At 44.4% G+C, this 20796-nt stretch overlaps 1 long non-coding RNA gene across 2 annotated transcripts; it reads right to left on the bottom strand.

Moving 5' to 3' along the window:
* Positions 1-8998: 8998 nt before the first annotated feature.
* Positions 8999-19843, bottom strand: LOC139436758 (uncharacterized). Of its 2 annotated transcripts, none has more exons than XR_011646117.1 (4): positions 19756-19843; positions 15027-15391; positions 14118-14386; positions 8999-9642 (listed from the first exon to the last, which is right to left on the bottom strand). It is a non-coding gene; the product is annotated as an uncharacterized lncRNA (long non-coding RNA). The 2 variants fall into 2 exon arrangements; XR_011646118.1 differs by lacking the exon at positions 19756-19843 and adding an exon at positions 19199-19310.
* Positions 19844-20796: the final 953 nt, after the last annotated feature.

Raw genomic sequence — 20796 nt, 5'->3', positions numbered from 1 at the left:
CTTCTTCTTTACCGGACCCAGTCTTTGCTTAAGAGAATAAAAGCATTAACCTCAAACACATGGGCACACCCATATATACGCATGCCACACATTATGTTTATATATATATATATTACATATGTAGATACACTGTGTTTTTCTCTGGCTTCAGTCTGAGGAAACAAATGGAAAGACAGAAGCTGACCATCTCTTGCTTAACTTAGATGCATTCTTCCCAAAGTGCTGATTCTGGTCTATTGTCAAACTATACTGCAACCTCTCATTAATTTTTACAATTTTCTGTAAAGTGTCTTACTCTTTGACTCAGTCTGTTTTATAGTGGTTGCTAAGTCACCATCAAACATTTCTAAGATCCTAGAAGCAAGAACATACAGGAAACTGACATTATCATTTCCTTGGCCTTTGCAGGTAGTATGAAGTAATTTTTAAAATTTTGTCCCCTGGAGACTCCCACTAAGTGGCCAGAAGGGTTCTCCTTAGTCAATAGTAGCTTTTTAAAAAAAAAGTTTTTTTCTTTTAATTTTTATTCTAGTATCATATATATGATCTAAAATTTCCCCTTTTAATCACATTCACATATATAATTCGGTGGTGTAATTACATTCACAAATCTGTGCAACCATCACCATCATCTATTACTAAAATTTACAATGAACCCAAATAGAAATTCTGTACAATTTAAGCATTAACTCCCTATTCAGTATACATAACCTAGCCCCTGGTAACCTATATTCTAGATAGCAAGAAGTAGTTTTTTGTTTTTGTTTTTAAAATTTATTTTATTTTTTTCCCACCCCCTTGTTGTTTGCATTTGCTGTGTGCTCTCTGTATCTGTCATCTCTTTAGGAGGCACTGGGAACCAAACCCAGGATCTCCCATGTGGGAGAGAGGTGCTCAATTGCCTAAGCCACCTCAGCTCCCTGAAGTAGTTTTTGGAAGACCTGGAGAAAATGTGATTGGGCCCATCAATCTAAGCTGAAGTACACCTTGCCTTAGAAATACTCCCCCTGTTGAGGAATTGAAGATACCGTTGCAAATGCTGCTCTTACATAGTGTATGTCATTACCATAGAAGTCTGTCTACATGACTATATGTGTCTGTGTATGTGTGTGTGTTGCTTTTAGATAACATATGTTCTATTTACAGATAGGGTGTTTTGTAGGAAAAAAACTGAAACTATGTGTGGCCACTTCAATCCAATTAAGAATTTAAGTTTCTTCTCATTTATTCACTTTATTCAATCTATAGACTAATTGGCTGCTAGGTGGTGATCAGGAAAGCTATCTAGTGTTTTGTGTTTATTTTGTTTTGGTTTGGTTTCTGGTGATGTAAAAGGATAACCGTGTGGCTCAGTAATCAGAGATGAACTATTCATAAAAGTGTCTAGTAGAATGCTTCCTTTGATTGCTGCTGATTAGTCAAATCTCTAGCTTTGGACTCCAAAACGAAACTCACTACAAACTTGTTTCTATGTTACCACATGTGGCAGATCTGTGATCTTGCCAAGCCACCTGAAAAAAATTATTTTCCTTGCATACCAAAAAAAATTGTCAGTTTTTTAAAGTTCAGGCTATAGAGGTTTTGAATGATTAAAACCTTTTCTACACCTTGGTAGCACTCCCAAAGGTTAAATATGTTTCTGTTCTAGCATCTACGGAATAATCATGGGAAAGAGAATGAGTTTCTTCTCTGAAAAGACATGGAAACCAAGTAGTTATTTGTGTCTGCAAATCCTTTTGGGTCTAAAGAACCAGCAAGATAATAAATTGTTTTGCTAAAAACAGGAAGTTTGGCAAAGATACAAAAGTACAGCTAAACTTTGGCCAGGCAACCCAAAACATTGTGTTCTTCTTTGAAAGTATTTCCAGCAAGAAAAAAGTGGAGTGCCTTGAATACATAGTTTAAGAAACAGTGGAGGCATCTGGCAACATGAGCTTGTTGCCAAACTTGTGGTTGTGTTGTGCTTGCTGATGGAAAGATGTGCCAGTTTTCAATGACTTATGTCATGCACAGCTGGAAACTCATGCATAAATAAGACCTCTAGTATTGTGAAGACTGAAAAGATTCAAATAAATGTCCCCCTTTTCTCCTCCTTCATCCAAACTGAGAAAAAAAAAAAAAAGAAAAAGAATTACTTGGAGTTTAGACAGGAAAAAGCCAACTTCAGAGTTCTCAGGGAAACCTGTTTCTAGGCAGGAAGGCTCAAGCAGTTGAGACACATGCTGGAAGTTGTCAGTTTGCCCCCAAACTCCCTCAAATTCTTCTTCTCACTGCTGCCTGCTTTATTAATGATTGTGATTATGTGGCATCTGTTTTGGACAGAGCTGATAGGATTGTAATTTCCACATTAGTCCATCAGTCTGGAAAGTCATCAAAATGTGGGCCAGAGAAAATAAAGAAATTTCCCCAGGACGTCTGGAAAGGGGAGCATTGTGCTTCCGTCGATGTGAGCTGCAGGGAACCCTGGCACGTCTAGATTGGAGGAGAATGTGCTGGGGAAACTGTGCTCCTCGTGGAACTTGCAGAGCCCCTTCCAGCTGGCAAAGATGATGGGACTCCTTGTGTTCTTTCTCTGCACTGGGTGCTTTTGCTTGTGGTTGAACTTAAGATTCTGAGGAGAGGAATTCCCAATTTTAATTCTTATATTTTATTTGGGACCAGGAGCAACTGTTCTACTCCCTCTGTTTCTTATTTGAGGAGTGGGAGCGGGAGGCAATATCAGCCGTTGACGGTCAGCAAATGTCGTCACCACCTCCAGCCAGTGACCGTGGGGGCAGCTGCATTACTGAGAGCCAGCACAGAGGGAAACGGCCCCTTTCTCCTTTCTTGTGAGAGGGCCCTTGGTCACTGTTCTCTCTCAGGCTGCTGTTAGAGGACCGGCTTTACCTCTGGGGTGTAAGGAACTCCACCCGGGAGTCCACAGTGTAGAGCTGAGGAGAAAGCATCCTCTGCGCCTCCACAAGGACCCTGGCACCACCCTTGCCCCTGAGGACTGACAGCTTCGGCCGCCTCTGCAGACAGCCTCTCGCCTAGACAGGACAGCTTTCTCGGCTAGTGCTAGCAACAGTGAAAACCGTGAAGCTTCCTCAGGCTGCTTTGCGAGGGGTGTTCAAGAGAAGCAAGTGTGGGAGGAGGAGCACTGAGCAGATGCCTGCGGCGCCTGTTCCCCGTGGCCTGGCTCTTGAGCACTTGTGAGATACCTGGCCAGAGGAACACCCCAGAAATAAAATTCGAGGGTGGGGAAGCAGACTTGGCCCAGTGGTTGGGGCGTCCGTCTACCACATGGGAGGTCCGTGGTTCAAACCCGGGGCCTCCTTGACCCGTGTGGAGCTGGCCCGTGCGCAGTGCTGATGCGCGCAAGGAGTGCCCTGGCAGGGGTGTCCCCCGCGTAGGGGAGCCCCACGCGCAGGGAGTGCGCCCATAAGGAGAGCCGCCCAGCGTGAAAGAGAGTGCAGCCTGCCCAGGAATGAAAGAAAGTGCAGCCTGCCCAGAAATGAAAGAAAGTGCAGCCTGCCCAGGAATGGTGCGCACACACGGAGAGCTGACACAGCAAGATGACGCAACAAAAAGAAACACAGATTCCCATGCCGCTGACAACAGAAGCGGACAAAGAAGATGTAGCAAATAGACACAGAGAACAGGCAACTGGGGCGGGTGGGGGGGGGGGGGGGAGAGAAATAAATAAATAAATCAATCTTAAAAAAAAATTCGAGGGTGTTCTGCAAGGGATTGGTCTCCTTGTTGAAGCACGTGGGAGTTTTCGCTAGTGAGAGGTGGGGTAAACTTGTGCCCACAGCCTGGCCAAGCTCGGGGTTGTTGGCTTTCCTATATACGGGGCCTTTTTTCAATGAGTTGAAGAAAATGGAGTGGAAACTCAGAAAAAAGGGAAAAATGTGACGTGAAAGGGGGGGGAAAGCATGTGAATCTAAAATTTTAAGAAACTGTGAGCCTGGAGCTGAGTAGGGTAGCTTAGAGTTAGAGAATGTGCCGGCTGGAAGGAACAGGAGGGATCTTCCGCTCCAATCCCTCATTTTCCAGGAGGTGATTGTGGCCTGGGGGAGCTGTCACTGCCCCCCAACAGGGCCACTCAGTGAGTCAGATCAGGGCCAGTGCTAAAGCTGAGGTCTGGGGCATTTAGACCTCCTTCCCTACCCAACACTGCCTCTCTTCTTCAGAGCCTTGAGGCCTGAGAGTGCTTTCTATAAGGCCAGAGTGCTCACCCGTTGTTCCCAGAGAGAGCACAAGGGAATGGGCTCCAGAATTCCCTCAGTGTTCCCCTGCCAGACTTTTGACTCCCCTGGGGAATTTGTACAACGCCCATGCCCAGGACACACCCCAGACCAGTGAGGTCAGATTCTCTGAGGGTGGGACCCAGGAATCTTATTTTGTAAACCTCCGCCAGGGGATCCTGTGGCAGCCAGGGGGGGATCCCCATGTGAGAGGAATGTGTCCAGCAGCAGGGGCCTGGGGCCTGGTTTTACACAGTGCTTGTGGCTGTGTGACTGGCACCAGACGCCTACCTGTTCTGTGGTGATAAGTTTATTTATCTGTCGGCAGAGGGCTGGAATGACTGAATTCTGAAGCCCTTTTTGTTTCTAGAACCTGAGAGTCTAAGTAAAAAGAAATAGACCTATTAGAACGGCCTTAATTAAACACAACTTTTCTTGACCTTGTAATTCTTTGTCTTTACTTTCTACCTCAAAGATTTCTAAAACCTTTTCATTCACTCCTCAAAGAAAGAGAAATGAAAAAAAGGTTCGGTTGCTTTGAAATCACTGTAAGTCAAATGGCTATTGGGTGTTTAGGTTGTGGTCTGAGGCATGGGGGCGGGGGACACGGACTTAAAACCCTTGCTCGCTGGTCCTTCTAGAAGCTCAGTCACACTTGCCCACAACTTCACAAGACCTGGTTTTGGAAACACCAGTGTAATGCTTATGAAGTCACGCCCCATGAGGCTTGGTCTTTGAGAACTGTTACGGCTGAAAGAACACAGTCCATGCAATGAGAAGAAATTTCAAAATAAATCAAGTCTTCTACTTGCACTTCTCAAACACCATGGATGAGTGGGAAGAGGGGCCCCAACGGTTCTCAAATTCTCCCTTTTCCTTCCCCCATCCATTACTCCCACAGACCACGGCTGCTTTCCTCAACATTTCCAAAATATCCCTCCAGGCTTTGTCTCACACATCTTTTGTGGGTCTTTTCTCTGTTCGTTTTTGCCTAAATTCCACCCAGAAGCCCAAGAGTCTCCCCTCAGAAGGCAGGGGAGACTGTCCTCAGAGGCCTGGAGGAGGTCAGTGCTCTAAACCTGAGGGTTTGGAACTAACCTAAGGAGGCAAGGGGTGGAGAAGGGCCAGGAACGCTCACTTGCTGGTGCGTGTTCTCCTTTTACACAGAAATCATTTGTGAGACTGTTTGCCTCATAGGTTGCTTCTGGCAGTCAAAGAACCCCTATTGCTGAAGGGAGGCGAGAAGGAAGAGAGGGAATTTGGGATAGAGAGCTGGCTCGGGTGACCTCTTGAGTTTCTTTCCTACAGGGGGACTCCCCATCCCCTCACTTTTCCCAAACAAAAAGTGTATTTGGCGGTGTCTCACCTTGGGCTCCATGAGTAGAGTATCACTGTTTTCAAACACCGCTGGCTCTAAAAGCCAAGTTCCATTAGGCTCACTGACTGCAGTTCTTGGGTGAAGCTGTGAGGAACAGAGACTTAGTGAACTTGGTTTAATGTTTCCTCAGAATTTTCCTGAGACCAGGGAAGAAAGCTCTCTTATTTCTTGGTTTATTTATTACCCAAATTTTCTTTTTCTTTTCTTTAGCATTTGGGTCAAGTCTGTGGGGTTCCAGAGAAAACTATTGCCCTGACATAGTTTTATGGACAGAAAGCTCCATCCTCCTTCTTTGTGAATGCTGGGGACATCCTGTAGCATGACATAGATCTAGGCTCTGAAGATGGCTTGGAGCCCTCTTTGGAGTAATACAGGATGGATGGGGCTGTGTGGATGGGGTCAGCAAAGACTCTATGTAAAGGGAAAGTTGCTGGTGAAGGAGTCTTGAAAACCTACCCAAACTGCTGGGCAGCAGGGCACTCGTTAAAACATCTCTAAAAAGTATTAATTATTCTGATCAGGAAAAGGAGGGACTGAGCCACCCATGCCCATTTCATTCACCATGGGCGTGTTTGTGTCAGTTTCATGTTGCTCAGGATTTGCTCTTCTCCCTTTCCTCCTGACAGCAGCCTCAGCATCAGGGTAGGAACCTCAGAGCTTGGAAAGTCACTGCGAAGAAGCCCAAGCTTCCAAAGTCCCTAGGGACTTACTAGAGTTGGGAAATTTTATCTTACAAAGACATATTCTCTATGCAGCAAATGGGGGGAAAGACTGGCTTATGTGGTTCATAACCATGTGAGATTGGACCTCTAAGTTTCTGCATCTGTACAAAATATACATCAATAATTTTACCTACTTTATCCAGTCAACTGAGGATGAAATTAGGTACCATTTGTCTTGTGCCCAGTGTGGTGCTTGGTTTGGAGTAGATGCACAAGGAGCACCATGTTCTTCTTCCTGAGACATACATGTGCACCTACCTGGAATAATACTCCAGGGGAGTTTCTCATAGGTCAATTACTTTTGTTTGAAGCTCCAGCACCTGGCAAACAGTGATAATGAGTGTACAGAATCTAGTTCTTTCCAAAATATGGGTGAGTGCTTCATCTCTAAATAAATAAATAGGTGCTGGATGTGTTCCCCGTGGGCTGGCTAAAGATGTGGAAAGCTCACTCCTGCTGTAACCAAGCAAAGGTGTTGCTGGAAAGACAAGTTATGTACACTGTCCACTTTTAGAGATGAGGGTAAAGACATTTGAGTCTTGGCCTTTCTGGTTTATTATTAAGACTCCCAAATATGCCATCAGCTACCTCTGAGGTAGCTAGTTTCCACTGTCCTCTGGCATGAAGTCTCTCTCTTTCCTGTGAGCCCCCAGGTGGCTCAGCGGCTGCTGATAGTGCCATCAAGATAGCTCATTCCCCAGACAGGCCACACCTCTGGAGCTGCAGGCATGCTCTGACACCCCACCTGCTCTGAGTCTGCTACAGCCAGTCCCTGCTGAGGCTGAGGCCAAGGCCAAGGACTCCGCCCTACATGTGGCACCTGTTTCAACTCTCCTTAGAGAGTAAAGTTTGTGAGTGATTACAAGCTTAGAGTTTGGAGTTAGAATGCATAGTTTCAGTGCTTATTTCTGCCATCTCTTAATGATGACTTTGTGCAAGATAATATACTGAAGCCTCACTTTTCATGTCTGTATGAATGGAGCTAATAAATTATGCCAATTCTAAGGACTAGGTGAAATGATCTGCATTTCACATAGTTTCTGACACATTGTAGGCCTTCTGGAAGTGTTTGCTGCTACTATGTAATGATTACAGCTCTGGAGCAGTAGGTTTGTGTCCAATTTACCTTCTCTTTGTTGTATTTTCCATCAGAGGCTAGGCCAGGGCTCCTTTCTCACCTGGCCTTTCTTCCCAGCTCTCTGTGGCCCAAGATGGGGCACAGTGTTTCCCAGTCAGCCCTGCATTGGGAGATCTTTTTGCTTTCCTCCTTCTGGAATCCCTTCCTTTGTCACCAAGGCTTTGCTATAACATAGGCCTGCGTTAGCTGGAGACTCTTCTTCCCCCATCTAAGAACCTTACCATTAGTCTCAAAGGATTTGGCACTGTTTCTTCCAACTACCCTGGGCACTTGTACACAGCTATGGGGCCTGTGAGGCCCATGTGACACTTTAGAGTTCAGCAATATGTGTGAAGATCAGGCACCTTTAAAACCCTTATTAACATTAAATATGGAAGCCATTTTGTAACAGGAATGACACAAATGATAAATTTCTTGGAGTTCAGATAAAGAGCTTTGACTTTGTGTCTAGTAGCACCAATTTATAACGATCTAGGATTTGAGCTAAGTCAGCAATGGCCTCTTGGTTGGGATTGTCCAACTGTGAAATGGAGGCACATATGAATAGAAGGTGCCTGAATATAGGAATTTGCAAAACATGCTTTGCTCTGAACCCTAAATGAGAAAAAAGAAAGGGTAAGGGTAGGAAAGTTTGATAATTCCATGGAGAGTTAGAAATGTCAATCAGTGCAAGGGCTGAGAGTTCCCTGGAAAAACAAAAGGAACAAAAATTAGAAGAACAACATGGAAAGCAGAAGAGTAAGAGGACAGAGGGGAAGAGAAAAGATCACAAAACAAACAAAGATGGCTATTTAAGGTAAGGAAAAAAGGTGTCTACGAGATTGCAGAAGAAAACCTGTTCAGATTGCTTCAATTAAGCAATATCAGTCAACTGCAAAATACCTAAAGCATCCTACAATCATCTTGTCAAAAGTGTTTTTTTGTTTTTATACTTAGAAAAAGATTTTAACACTGAACCAGAGCCCATGGAGAGGCATTGTGTGGCAGCACCAGCCTGGAAATGACATCACAGGTGTACAGTTCAGATCCTTGCTCTACAGCCCACTCAGGCTTTAATTTGATGAAAATGAGAGTTTGCTCAGTTCTCCACTGTGATCTCATTCTTGACTCACAGTGGCACTTTTGGAATGACTTCTGTAGGTTTGGAATGACTTTCTATAGATAAGACTGATTTGCTTAAAGAAAATGATTTAAAAATATGTCATTGATCTTTGGGAATCTTTTAAAGTGTATGGCATTTCTTAGCTCAGCAAGGTCAATTTTTGCTCTGAAGTTTCTAAGGAAAAGCTCTGTCTCTAAAGGGTTGATTGATTTGTTTTAAAAAGCAATATTGTCCCTTCTTGTATCCTGTAAGCCATCTTTGTTTTAAATGTAGTTCTCTAAGTTCCCTCATACTCAGTGAGACCACCAGAAAGAGCATAAGTCTCTATTCTGTAATTTCTTTTTTTTCCCTTTATTTTCTTTTAAATGTTACATTAAAAATATATGAGGTTCCCATATACCCCCCACCCCACCCACGCCACCCCTCCCACATCAACAACCTCTTCCATCATTGTGGCACATCCACTGCACCCAGCAAATACATTCTGGATAACCGCTGCAGCACATGGACAGTGGTCCACATTGTAGTCCACACTCTCCCCCAGTCCACTCAGTGGGCCACGACAGGACACACAACGCCCAGCATCCGTCCCTGCAGCGCAACCTAGGACAACTCCAAATCCTGAAAATGCCCCCAAACCATATCTCTTCTTCCCTCTCCCGACCACTAGCAGCCACCGTGGCCACCCTCTCCACATCAGTACTACAATTTCTTCCCTTACTAATCACAATATTTCCCCAGCAGAACACCAGTAAGTTCACTCTAATCCATACTCTATTCTTCCATCTTGTGGACCCTGGGATGGCTATGTCCAGTCCCCCTCTACATCAAGAGGGGGTTTAGATTCCACATGGATGATGGATGCAATTCTCCTACTTTCAACTGTAGGCACTCTTGGCTCCCTGTTGTGGTGGTTGACCTTCTTCACCTCCCTGTCAGCTGGCCAGGGTAAGTCCAAGAAACCAGAGGGCAGGAGCTGCAAGTCTGCTGAGGCCCAGGGCCTGGCCGTCACATGGGCAGTTCAGAGATTCAGGTCTCCTGAGTATACACCAATCCAAACGCCGACCACAGGTCTGGTAAAAGTAACAGAGAGGCATGTGTAGAAAGGTTATATCTGAGTCCAATTCCATCACACTCAGTAACACAAACTCCAAAGTAGGGCCTACTGACATGGCCCTGAACTCCAGAGCCATCTCCATGACCATAGACCCTGTGGGTCTCTGCAGCCCTCAGGAGAACCAGCACCTGGATTTCCATCTACCTTGGCTGTCTTTGGTACCTTGCTTAGGCATGCATAAATATCACCCTCTGATGACCTCCTGACTCTTTTTTGGAGACTCAGCCATATAAACTCACTTGTCCTTTCCATTTCCCCCTTTTATCCAAAGTCAAAAAGCAGTTTTTAATACCTGATATTACATGTAGGCTGAGATATTCTGCTGGTCTGAGCTGACCTCTTTGTTCAAGGTCTTTTTGTAGTTACATCATCAGCTGGTGCTTGAGGTAATCCCTCAGTGCCAGGGAGGCTCATCCCTGGGAGTCATGTCCCACACAGGGGGGAAGGCAATGCACCTACATGCTGAGTTTGGCTTAGAGAGTGGCCACATTTGAGCAGCATGGAGGCTCTCAGGAGGTAACTCTTAGGCACCCTACAGCTATAGGCCTAGTGCATATTTCAGGCACACAGGCTTATAATCAGAGCCATCAGTGTCAAGGGCTCATCGTTGGACCACACATCATTGTGGGTCTTTGCCATTGCACTTGGGTGATTGTTGTTGTTCCATTGGGGAATGTGATAGAGCTCCCCTGGTCAGGAACTCAGCACTCTCTCATCTGTTGTTTCCAACTGAAACCACTATGAAAATATCCAAACCTTTCTATGTACCCTGTATACATGCCCTGGAGAACTCCCTTCCAACAGTGTGCCCCCCACCAATGACACCCCACACAAGTGCTCCTCCCCTGCCATAGTTGAACCTCTCTGTAGTCCAAAACTTCTTCAAAAAAGGAAGCCCAAATTGCCAGGTTCCATTAATAGAAAAATGGAATATAGTGATGGGTTTAAAGGTTAGATAAAGAACACATAGAAATTTAGAAAAATTAAATAAAGGAAAAATAAATTGGTGTATCAAAAAAGTGAAAAAATGAAAAAGCTTTGTTTTTGACATGTTGCCTTTCATCACTGCTACAGGTGTTGCCTTGAATGTACAATGGCAAGGCAATTTCTTCCATTTCTTCCTCAGTATCTACCTCCTTTCTTTTTCTTTTTTTCCCCTGATTATTAAGTTTCTCTTGACATAAGTTTTAGGTCACAGTAATTCACATATACTGTTTTGTAATTTCTTATGACTACCTCTAACCCACCGGGTTTGTCAATGGTCCTGACTATGTGTAAGGTGACATTGCCCTGGATGTGATTTGCACTTGCTTGGGGTTCTCTAATGTAACCTATATCTTCTGTATTTTTCCAGGTAAGAGAGAAGATAAGAAATACAGTCTAGTGTCTAGCTTCTGGGATTCTTTTAAAACTAATTTATGAAAATTGAATACAAACAACTAAGTAGTCATTAGACCACTTGTTCAAACAACAGAAGATTAGTACATCAGGGAAAATGGTGTTAAACCTTGGATTATTTGATTCTCAGAGTTCGAGCCCCCTCAGGGTTCCTGGACCTTCCGTGGTTCCTCTCTGCCAAGCACAAGGTAACTTGCAGGTAGAGGACTCCCCCTCAACATTTGTACTTCACCAGTTACCTGAGAGGCCAAAGCTCCAGCCCTTGCTATGATGGCCCCAGTGAGATCTTTTTCCCTTTTTATTTTTTCTTAAGGAGGTACCAGGGATTGAACCCAGGACCTCTTACATGTGAAGCAGGTGCTCAACCACTGAGCTATACCTGCTTCCCCAGTGTGATCTTGATTTGCTTATTAACTCATATGAAGAGTTCCTTTTCCCTAGAGGAGGGAAAGCAACACCATTTATCATCCATGTAATTTTGGATGTTATTTAATCATTTAACCCCCTTTGATTTCAGTTGTTTTTTTGTGTGTGTTGTTTGGTTTGTTTTTTTGTTTTCTGTGAAATGGAGTAGTTGGAAGGATTTGATGACATCATTTGTGAAAGAACTTTATAACTTGCAAAATGTCTTAGGAAATCAGCATCAGGCCTGTCCCTAACATTTTTGGGGTCTGGGGCAAGAGCACAAATGGAGGATTACACATCACATTGCTTAAATCTTTAAAAGTTATAAAAACTGCTAAATAAAACGCTCCATCTTTGTGCCCTGACAAAGACACCTTCCTTAAGACTTGGAAGTACCAATCTAGATTCAGAATTTTTGGAGACCCTGGAGGTCAGTGTTAGAATGTGACCCCTTATGCCTTATACTTCTCTTCTCTTTCTATCAGGCTCCCTCCTCTCACAAATGCTCTTGTGCACACATGTGTTGTACAAGCTCCATCTACCTCTGTAAGAAACAGCTGCTCCCTGCCTGCCTGCTTGGCCTAGAGGTGTGCAGAGAGCCCAAGCAGGGGTCTAAGGAAGAGGGGTTCTATTTATGACACACATGACACACCATGGGGTTTTCCCTTTTCTGATTTGTGACATTGAGCTAAATTTGTTGTAGAGGGTCTTTAACCTGAGTAATAAGAAGTCAATTTATTGAGATCAATATCCTATAGCATTTTCCTAGCATACATGAAATTTACCAAAGATATTTAATGGCTAATGAATGAATTTTCACTTTGTGATCTCATTTTTTGATTCTTCTGGAAACCCCCAAACAAGCTAACTTCCTCTGACCTTTTTTCTTTTTCCAGCTTTTGTTTCTATTTCAAACAAGCTACAGTCCAGTAATAAGATTGAGACTTGTTATAGTCTCAATGCAAACTTCTCTTCACTGATGTGTGGTTAATAGTGCTATCGCTATCAGTTATTTAGTTAATAAAGTGCCCTGAAAATACATACAAGGTTTGGGGGATGAAATTTAAATTTACCTGGAGACTGCTTATTCCCTTATCAAATATTTAAGTGGCTTCCACTCCGTTGTGTGATGGTTTAATATCCAAAAGATACAGGAAGACATTAGTGTAGGAAAGTATTGATCTGACTCAATTGAACCTTTGACTACTACAGAGGGAAATATCACCTCCGTTAGCACGAGTTGGAAGATTGGTTTTTAACTGAAGGTTGCAGCTTAGAAAATGAAAGATCATTTTGAATTGCTGCTTTTAGACATTTAACCTCGGTAAGATCAGTCCCTTGTCTATTTGCATGGTATTTGGATGCTTACTATAAAAATATAAGACCTAATGTGGAATAGCACAGGCCAGGGCATGGCACTCAAAGTCTCCTCTGGGAGCCCTGTGTTAGGTTCATAATCACAAGAATGAGTGGATGAGCAGGGAGCAGTGGCATGGATAAGACACCCTCACCCAGGACTAGAGGACATCCTGGGTATTTAGCTGATGATGTTTAAGGAAGGGTTCAAGGTGACACTCAGCAAATATCATAGGCTAGCCTTGTGGGAGCCAGAAAAAGCTGGGATGAAATCAGAGATGGTTTCAAGGTCACTCCCCATCCCAGCTCCCTCAATCACTGGTTGGTAGTAGAAATCCCACTGAAAGAACTTAAACCCTTAGTGAAAGGCTTTGCTATCTGTTCATTCCACTTATCTTTTTTTGGTCAGAAGTTTGGAAGCACGATGGACTTTGATGCCACTCATTCCTTGGGTCTTATGATACCAATAAAGGTGGCTTCCATTTGTGATTGTGTCTGGCCCTATTTTATGTCCTCCACAGGCATTTTCTCATTTACTTCCTGTAAGAACCTTATGAGATATATTATTCCATCTGTCACAGAGAAGAGAAAATTGAGGCCCAGAGACGTTAAATAACTTGCCCAAGATCACACAGCGGTGTCATGGTGGGGCCAAGTTGCAAATGTTGACAGTGGGGTCCGACATGAATCCGTCATCTTGAGCCTTCTTAACATCTAGTTTGCAGAGGTCTTGGTGAGAGCTTTGGATGGTGACAGGGCTTGGATTATGCAGGTCTGTGCTGATCTTTCTTAGACCTTACCAGACCAGGACACCCCAGTTAACAACTGTTTTATACTTAATGAAGTGAAAGAAAAGGGTGAACATCTAATTGCTTTCTAGAAGGCGATATAGCAGAGTTCTGGGGCTCTGAGTTTGAGGTTTAAGGAAACTGAAGGCACCTCCCTGCCCCCCAGATAGTCCACAATCCAAAGGCTGCCGGAAAAAGACCTGATTGGCCCGTCTGCATTGTGAATTCAGACCCCCGATCCAAGCCCGGTTAACGGCAGTGATTGATGGACCCAGAGCGGTGGGGATGTTTGTCCTCTACCAGAGCCCTGCGGCTGCGGGTTGCATCAGGGCCTGGACCAGGTCCAGAAGCAGGCTGGTCTCTGGCACAGATCCGCCAGCCAGGCCCTCGTCCTTCTGGCTTTTGGATTGAACGTCCGAGGAACTGCTGTGGTATTGGCCTGAAGTTTCCAGTTTTACAGCTCTGATCTCTCCCCAAGGCTTACCTTGATGTCGAGTCCAAGTCGAGTGTACAGGGCTGACGATGATGTAAGGCACAAATGCTTGGAAATTGGATTGGGGCCCTTTTTGGGCTGTGGTAGAGCTGATGGCGAGGCTTTGCTTCCAAGGTCCAAGGGGCCGAGTGGATAGTGAGGGCGAAAGTCGTCTAAGCAGACACTGGTTTTCTCCAGGGCTTGTTGCAAAATCAATGCCTCGTGTCCCCAAATGCAAAGTGTGGGATAATGACTTAGGGGTTTGGTGAACCATAGAGGACCTGTGGGAACAAGACCATCAAGGTTTACAAATTTTTATTATGCATGAAATACTGTAACATTGAGTTTCAAAGAGCTGAATTCAATTCGTTTAAATGATGCGAATAAAAGTTGTGGTATTGCACGCAAAATACTGAATTGTTTTTTCACACTGGCTTTTTAAAAATGCATGATTATTATGGTAATAATTAGTAGAGATAATTTTTGTGTGTGTATTTCATTATGTTCATTGAATCTCTGCCTTGACTCTAATGTAGCCTAGTGACTCCCAGATTTTTCTGTGTTAATATATGCAGATCTATTTTATTTCTTTTAACTGCCGTAACTCTACCATATTTCAATTAGCCAACTCCCATTTCCTATATATGTGCTTCTTTTTGTACCTGTGGGTATCTAAGAGAAATACTCTCACCTATGCCCAGGGATATGTGTATAGATTGTCATTTTTCTTTCAAGTAAGGTTTAATTAAACAACAACAACAAAAACAACAACATTACTGACATATACTTACATATACTCTCTCCATTATTTCCCAAACTAAAAACAAAAATACAAAAGGACAATTGCATACTTTAAAATAAACATAATTATAGGATAAAAAAGACAGTTATCTGCAAGAAAAGATATATGGGAAAATTTACCATATTTTTATGGCAGACGAGTGAAAATTTCATCAGAGGAGCCTCAGTACAAGAATCTGATTTGGAGAATCACTGCTTAAGTCTAGGCTCAAAAACAAATAAGGGGAGTAGATGTGGGTCAAGGACTCGGGTACCTGCCTCCCACATGGGAGGCCCCAGCTTTGATTACTGGTGCCTTCTAAAGAAGATGAATAAGACAGCAAGTTGTTATGACAGGCTGGTGAGGTGGGCTGACACAATGAGATGATGCAACTAGATGACACAATGAGGAGATCCGATGAGAGATACAATAAGCAGGGAGTGGATGTTGCTCAAGGGATTGTCTCCCTCCCAAATGGGAAATCCTGGGTTCCTTCAGGTGCCTCCTGAAAGAAGATAAGCAGACAATGAGAGCAGGCAGTGAGCACAAACAATGGGGGGTGGGGGTGGGGATAAACAAGCAAACAAAACAAAACAAAAACAAATGAACTCTTCTTCCATCAAGTAACATTTCAAAAGAAAACAGTGAAAGACAGCTGATAGCCAAGGATTCCAGGTGATGACTTTCCTAGTCAACTGGCCCGGGTAGGAGATACGAAGAGGAAAGAGGAACAGGTTGGCTGTGAATTCACCCCCGGGAAGTCTCACTCACAACCAACAATCTACTACGTCCTTCTTGCTCTCAAGAGGTGTTATTAGTTGGTGTGGGGCAGTTTCCTAAAATGTGGTTTGTGTGCCTGGAAGGATGTTGGATGAACTGATGACCTGGTTAGTACACAGATAAACAGTCTTCGACTTGATAATTATATATTTGCTTTTATATTTATAACAGAAAAAATAGAATACTTGATATATAATATAAAAAAAACATGAGTTGACTTAAAACATATCTGGGTTCAGATCTGTATTCTACCATTTACTCTGTATGATCCTGAGCAACTTACTTGGTCTTTTTGAGTCCTAGTTTCTGCATTTTAAAAATGGACTCAGTAATACCTACCTCCCTGGAATGTCTAAAAGAGTATATGAGGTTAAGTGCAGAAAGTCCCTGGTGCTTACAGTATGAATAAAAGTAGGTTTGACCATTTTCCACTTTCTTCGCAACTCTTCCTCCTCTAGGCTGCCCTCCCTCACATCTTAATCCAGAGATTCATTGTAACAGTTTCTGCTGAGGTGTCAATTGATATTTGTATGCTAATTAGGCACGTTTTGAAAACCAATGAATTCTCTATGCACAAATAAATGAATCTCTTGCAGGTGGGATTTCAGGCCCAGAGAGGACATCCTTGAGGATGGAGATATTCCTAGAGAGAGAAAAAGTACACCATGTAGATTATTTGTTAGATCCCAGTGAGGTTCAGAAGAATCTGAGTTTGCCATATTCCAAATAACAATGGTCATTTCCTCTGGGACAAGATATGCACTTGCAGGCATAGAGGGCCAAGATACAAATCTACTAAGCTCTGAAAAGAAATTCAACTTGCTGGAAAAAAATAGAACAGTCTGTAACTACTCATCCAGGAATACTCTAGGGAAACTGAGACTCCTAGTTCAGTTTTGAAACTGGGTTTTATTTCCCAGGGAGTTGAAAGGTACAAGGAAGCCCGGCTTGCAGGAATCTCCCACCAGTCCTTGGAGATCTTTTGAGAAAATTCAAGTTACACTTACTCTCTCTCGCCCAGAGCATTGCGTATTGTCTGGAAACAATTAGAGGTATTTTTTCCATCTTGGACTGACAACCTCAGACTCACAGGCAATTGGGGGTGGTTAGTGAGTATTGCTCCAGCTCCAGGGCTCACTATTTACATGGTTGAAGTATTAACACTAATTAAATTGAACCTGATGCTTGTGGCACCAAAGGGCGAGCATCGAAAGTACAAGGGAACTTAGAGAAGTTTACAAGTCACCAGGAAGAAAAATCCTGGAGCTCTGGGAAATATTTGGTCATTGCCAATGATTTTCCAAGATACTTCAGGAAAATAGCGTGACAGTAAAAAGCTGTCCAGAGGAACACCTGAACTGACAGGTGGACCCGGTGACTGCAGGTGAGTCCAATGTCACCATCTTATGAAGGGTAGCACCAGCGCTGCGGGCACCTGAGCAGGCAGAGCTCCCTGCACATAATGGTCTTTTGTGAAGATATCCCAGGCTCCTAAAAAGGACATTTGGATAATTAAAGAGAGAAATTACGTTGGTTTATCTGCTGGTTGGTTTGTTTTGAAAGAGAGGTCAGAGAGGGGTCAGAGCAGCCTGAGAAGGTCTCAGGGAAAGTGGAGCCCTGCGACTGTGAAGATATGCAAATCCTAGGACAACTTCCCTCCAGGCAAGTTTTGTGGAAAACCTTTTAAACCTTGTTTTCAAATTGAGGTTAGAGGCAAATGTTCCCACCTATCCCCTGTTAGTCAAGGAAGTCCAAATTGCCAAGTGCTGCAAGGGACAATTGTGCCTGCAACACAAGGCTTTGCACCTGCCAAATGGTAATCATCACAGCTCCTCACATCTGTGTAGGGACCTGACGCCCTGCAGAGCATTTCCCAGCTATGGTTTAGCACATCCTTATGGCAGACTCGGGTGGGGGGTGGGAAGTGGGGAGATGTTGCCATTTCAAAGATGGAGAAGTGGAGGCTTAGAGCGGTGGAGGTTCTTGTACAATCTTACAAGCTAATAAGTGTTGGGTGAGAAGGCACACTAGTTCCTCCCACTGCCTTCCCACACCGCCTTGCCTGGACTGGCGGCTGAGCCTGGTGAGGTGGTGGAGGTGGGAAGATAGAATGCCCTACCACCCGCCTGCCATTAGCATACAGCTGTCCATTTCTTTTCCTCCCTTCGCTCCCCTCCCCTTTCTTCTCGCTACCTCTGCCTGTGCCTTAGCCTCCAGATGGGAATGAGCAAGTGGAACAAGCTCCAGGCCAGGAGCTGCCGCAGAATACAAAAAACTCTTCTGTGAGATGCCTGGAGTCCTAAGTCCTTTGGGGTCCAAGACACACTGGCTAAAGCAGCACATTTCAATTGGATTTCAAGATAAGCTTTAAAAAATATATAAACTTAACAGAAAAATGCTGCCTGACGTTGAGTCAATAGACTGGGACAGGAACGAGAAGACATGGCATTTTTTCCCCTGCCAAACATCACTTAAGGTCCCTGTTTAAGAATATGCTGTCCTTAAAAAAAAAAAACCTAGCTATTTTTCATAGAGAGAATAATATTCTTCCTTAATCAATAAAAAGCAAAGTAGCATTAAAGACTAGCAATATTAGTAACATCATTTCTTTGCTCAAGAAAACTGGTCAGTCTTGTCTTAGAAGATGGTTTTATGGTTAATCACATTCTCTTGATTTTGATCAGAGGAGAACCTTTGAGTCAATAGTATTTGTGCTTATGATGCTCAGGTCGGGTTGATCATCTGCCTCTGCCTTCCCCATCCATGATGCCAGAGGTGGCACGGCTGCCCAGAGAACCCTGCAGGAAGGTGGCAACCACAAGCACATCCGGTTTCCAGGAGAAAAAGCAGGAGGGCTCAGGGCCCTCATGAAAGAATGGAGGCTCAGGCAATGGCTTCTAGCACTACCTTTTGGCCCCTGATTTTGCATCTTTTTATCCCCATTTTATGCAAGACTTGAATTAATGTGCCCCACACAATTTCTCATTTCCTCAGCAAATCTGGGGGAGGCAAGGAACTGGGCAACAGAAAAGAAGAGCTGAGAACCCGGCAACCAAAGCGGCATGAAACCTACAAGATGTAGGCGTAGGAACTACGGATTTTGATCGTTCTGGGGCCCTTTTGTGTAGAGGCAAATGCGGTCACCTACTTCAGCAGGCTTTGAAGTCAGCGCTGTCCTACGAACCTGCCTGGTACTTGAACTCCCATCAGAGCGGTGAAATTTGATTTGACATGTATAACTTGGCTAAACAGGAAATGTATAGGATTACTGAAAGATCATTTTTATCCAAATGATTAAAATAAAATCTCTTAGGCTCTTTTGGTTTTTAAAGGGGGTGAATTCCTCTGCTATTTGGAAAACACGAGTATCAGAAATAACTTTAAAATGAGCCCTCTTTGAATTTAAATTATTTACAGAAAGCTGAGTTTTAGTTGTCATAAAGCATTGACGCTGAGCCCTACTAATTGGGTTAGAGATAATCCAGGACTAGTCATCTGAACCTTTGTCTCTGAACAAGAATCTCATACCTACCTGCGGCTGATCCATTTTCCTCAAGTCTGAAAGCTTGGGGGTGAGTGCTTCATTCTTTCCACGTGCCTCGCCCCCCATCCTCATGACCCTCTTTTGCCTAAACAGAGACCAGTCCTGACCTGTCCAGCGCCCACCCCCATCCTTACCTGGAGGGGATCACTACCCGCCTCACCTCATTGGTTATCATTATTACGTCATCCAGATCAATCACTGGGCGCTTGCGCTGTTATAACTGTTGCTTTGATCATTCGTTACACTTTGTTAGTAGTCATCAGACCCAGGCCCCACTAATGGGAAACAGCGGCCCTCCAAAAGCAAGGCAACCTGGTGACCAGGGACAATTACCACATTGTTTGGTTTTTAAATGAGTCCCTTCTTGGCGCTCTGATCACCATCAGGAGGCTGGCGATTCAGAAAGCCAGGGGGTGCGTGCTGGGCGTTAGCCAGGAGGGGCGCCTTCCGCAGCCTGGCTGAGTGCACGCGCGCCCAGCGGGCCTGAGAGAACCCATCGCCCGGGAACGTGGGCACAGAGCTGCCACCTGAAAGGGGAATCTCACCGGCAGACATTCACACAGGAGGATTCCCATCTTGATCCGGCCTCCTCGGCGGGGAGTTGTGGGATCTTAGGATCAGGACTGGCCACAGCTTCAGCGGAATCCCAGGGCTGCACACCTGCCTGCTCTCCTTTGGCCTCCACCCGGAGGGGCAGGGCCTGGGCGCAGGGGCTAGGCATAACCGAGTAGTTCCAACTTCCAACTCAAATGCCTGGGGCTGGCCCTGGAGAAAAGTGTGAGAGGGCCGTTTGGAGGGAATTTAAAATCTTCTTCAGGGCTTCATTTTTCTAACGCCAGTATTTCCCAAACTTCAGGCATTTATGTACTACTCTAACGATTTTTTGCCATGGCTAATCCTCTTTTTTGTTTTTAAAAGAATTATTTAAGATGAACCTTGAGTTCATACCTTGAGTGGAAAGCAAGTGTCTCGTGCCTTCCTTCCGGCAATGACAGTCTATAAAGGCCATTTATTCCCAACCCAGCTGGCACCCAGATCCGGAGGCTGGCCCGTGAATACCCCTCAATCTCCCGCCAGTGCAGTTGCAGCGCCTGCTGTGACTTGCAGTGGGGCTGCTGGATGGTTTCTAAATAGTCCAAATTAGATTCGGCAGATTATCATTGCTAATGAGCAATTGTAGCTCGTTCCCTTTAAGGCTTTCTATTATGTAGGAGAAGTAATGCCTTCTCCTGAAGGAATGACCCTGACTTGGAATAGGGTGGGAGCTTTTGGCAGGGCACTTTTCCAGCAACCCTTGGCTCCTACTGGGCAGGGGTCTTCTTGTGCCTGGTGGGTGCCCACTACAGCTGAGACCCAATTTCCCCCTCCTCTGAAACATGCATCACCCTTCATACTTCCACTAGCCAGAGACGAGACGTTCTTCTGTCTCTGATTTCATTCCCGAGATGTCTGCTTGGGGACCTCCACACTGTCCCAGCCGATCCCACGTTTGCTGTCTTAAATTTCATCTGGTTCAACTGTGGTCAAAATAGGAGAATTCTTAAGCTAACTTCGATGACCTCACTGATGGAGGGGTTTAAGTTCCA

The sequence above is a fragment of the Dasypus novemcinctus genome, chromosome 17 (genome assembly GCF_030445035.2).
Source record: "Dasypus novemcinctus isolate mDasNov1 chromosome 17, mDasNov1.1.hap2, whole genome shotgun sequence".
NCBI classification, from domain to species: domain Eukaryota; kingdom Metazoa; phylum Chordata; class Mammalia; order Cingulata; family Dasypodidae; genus Dasypus; species Dasypus novemcinctus.
Note: the sequence above shows the minus strand (reverse complement) of the source record. Positions and strands in the feature narration are given on the sequence as shown.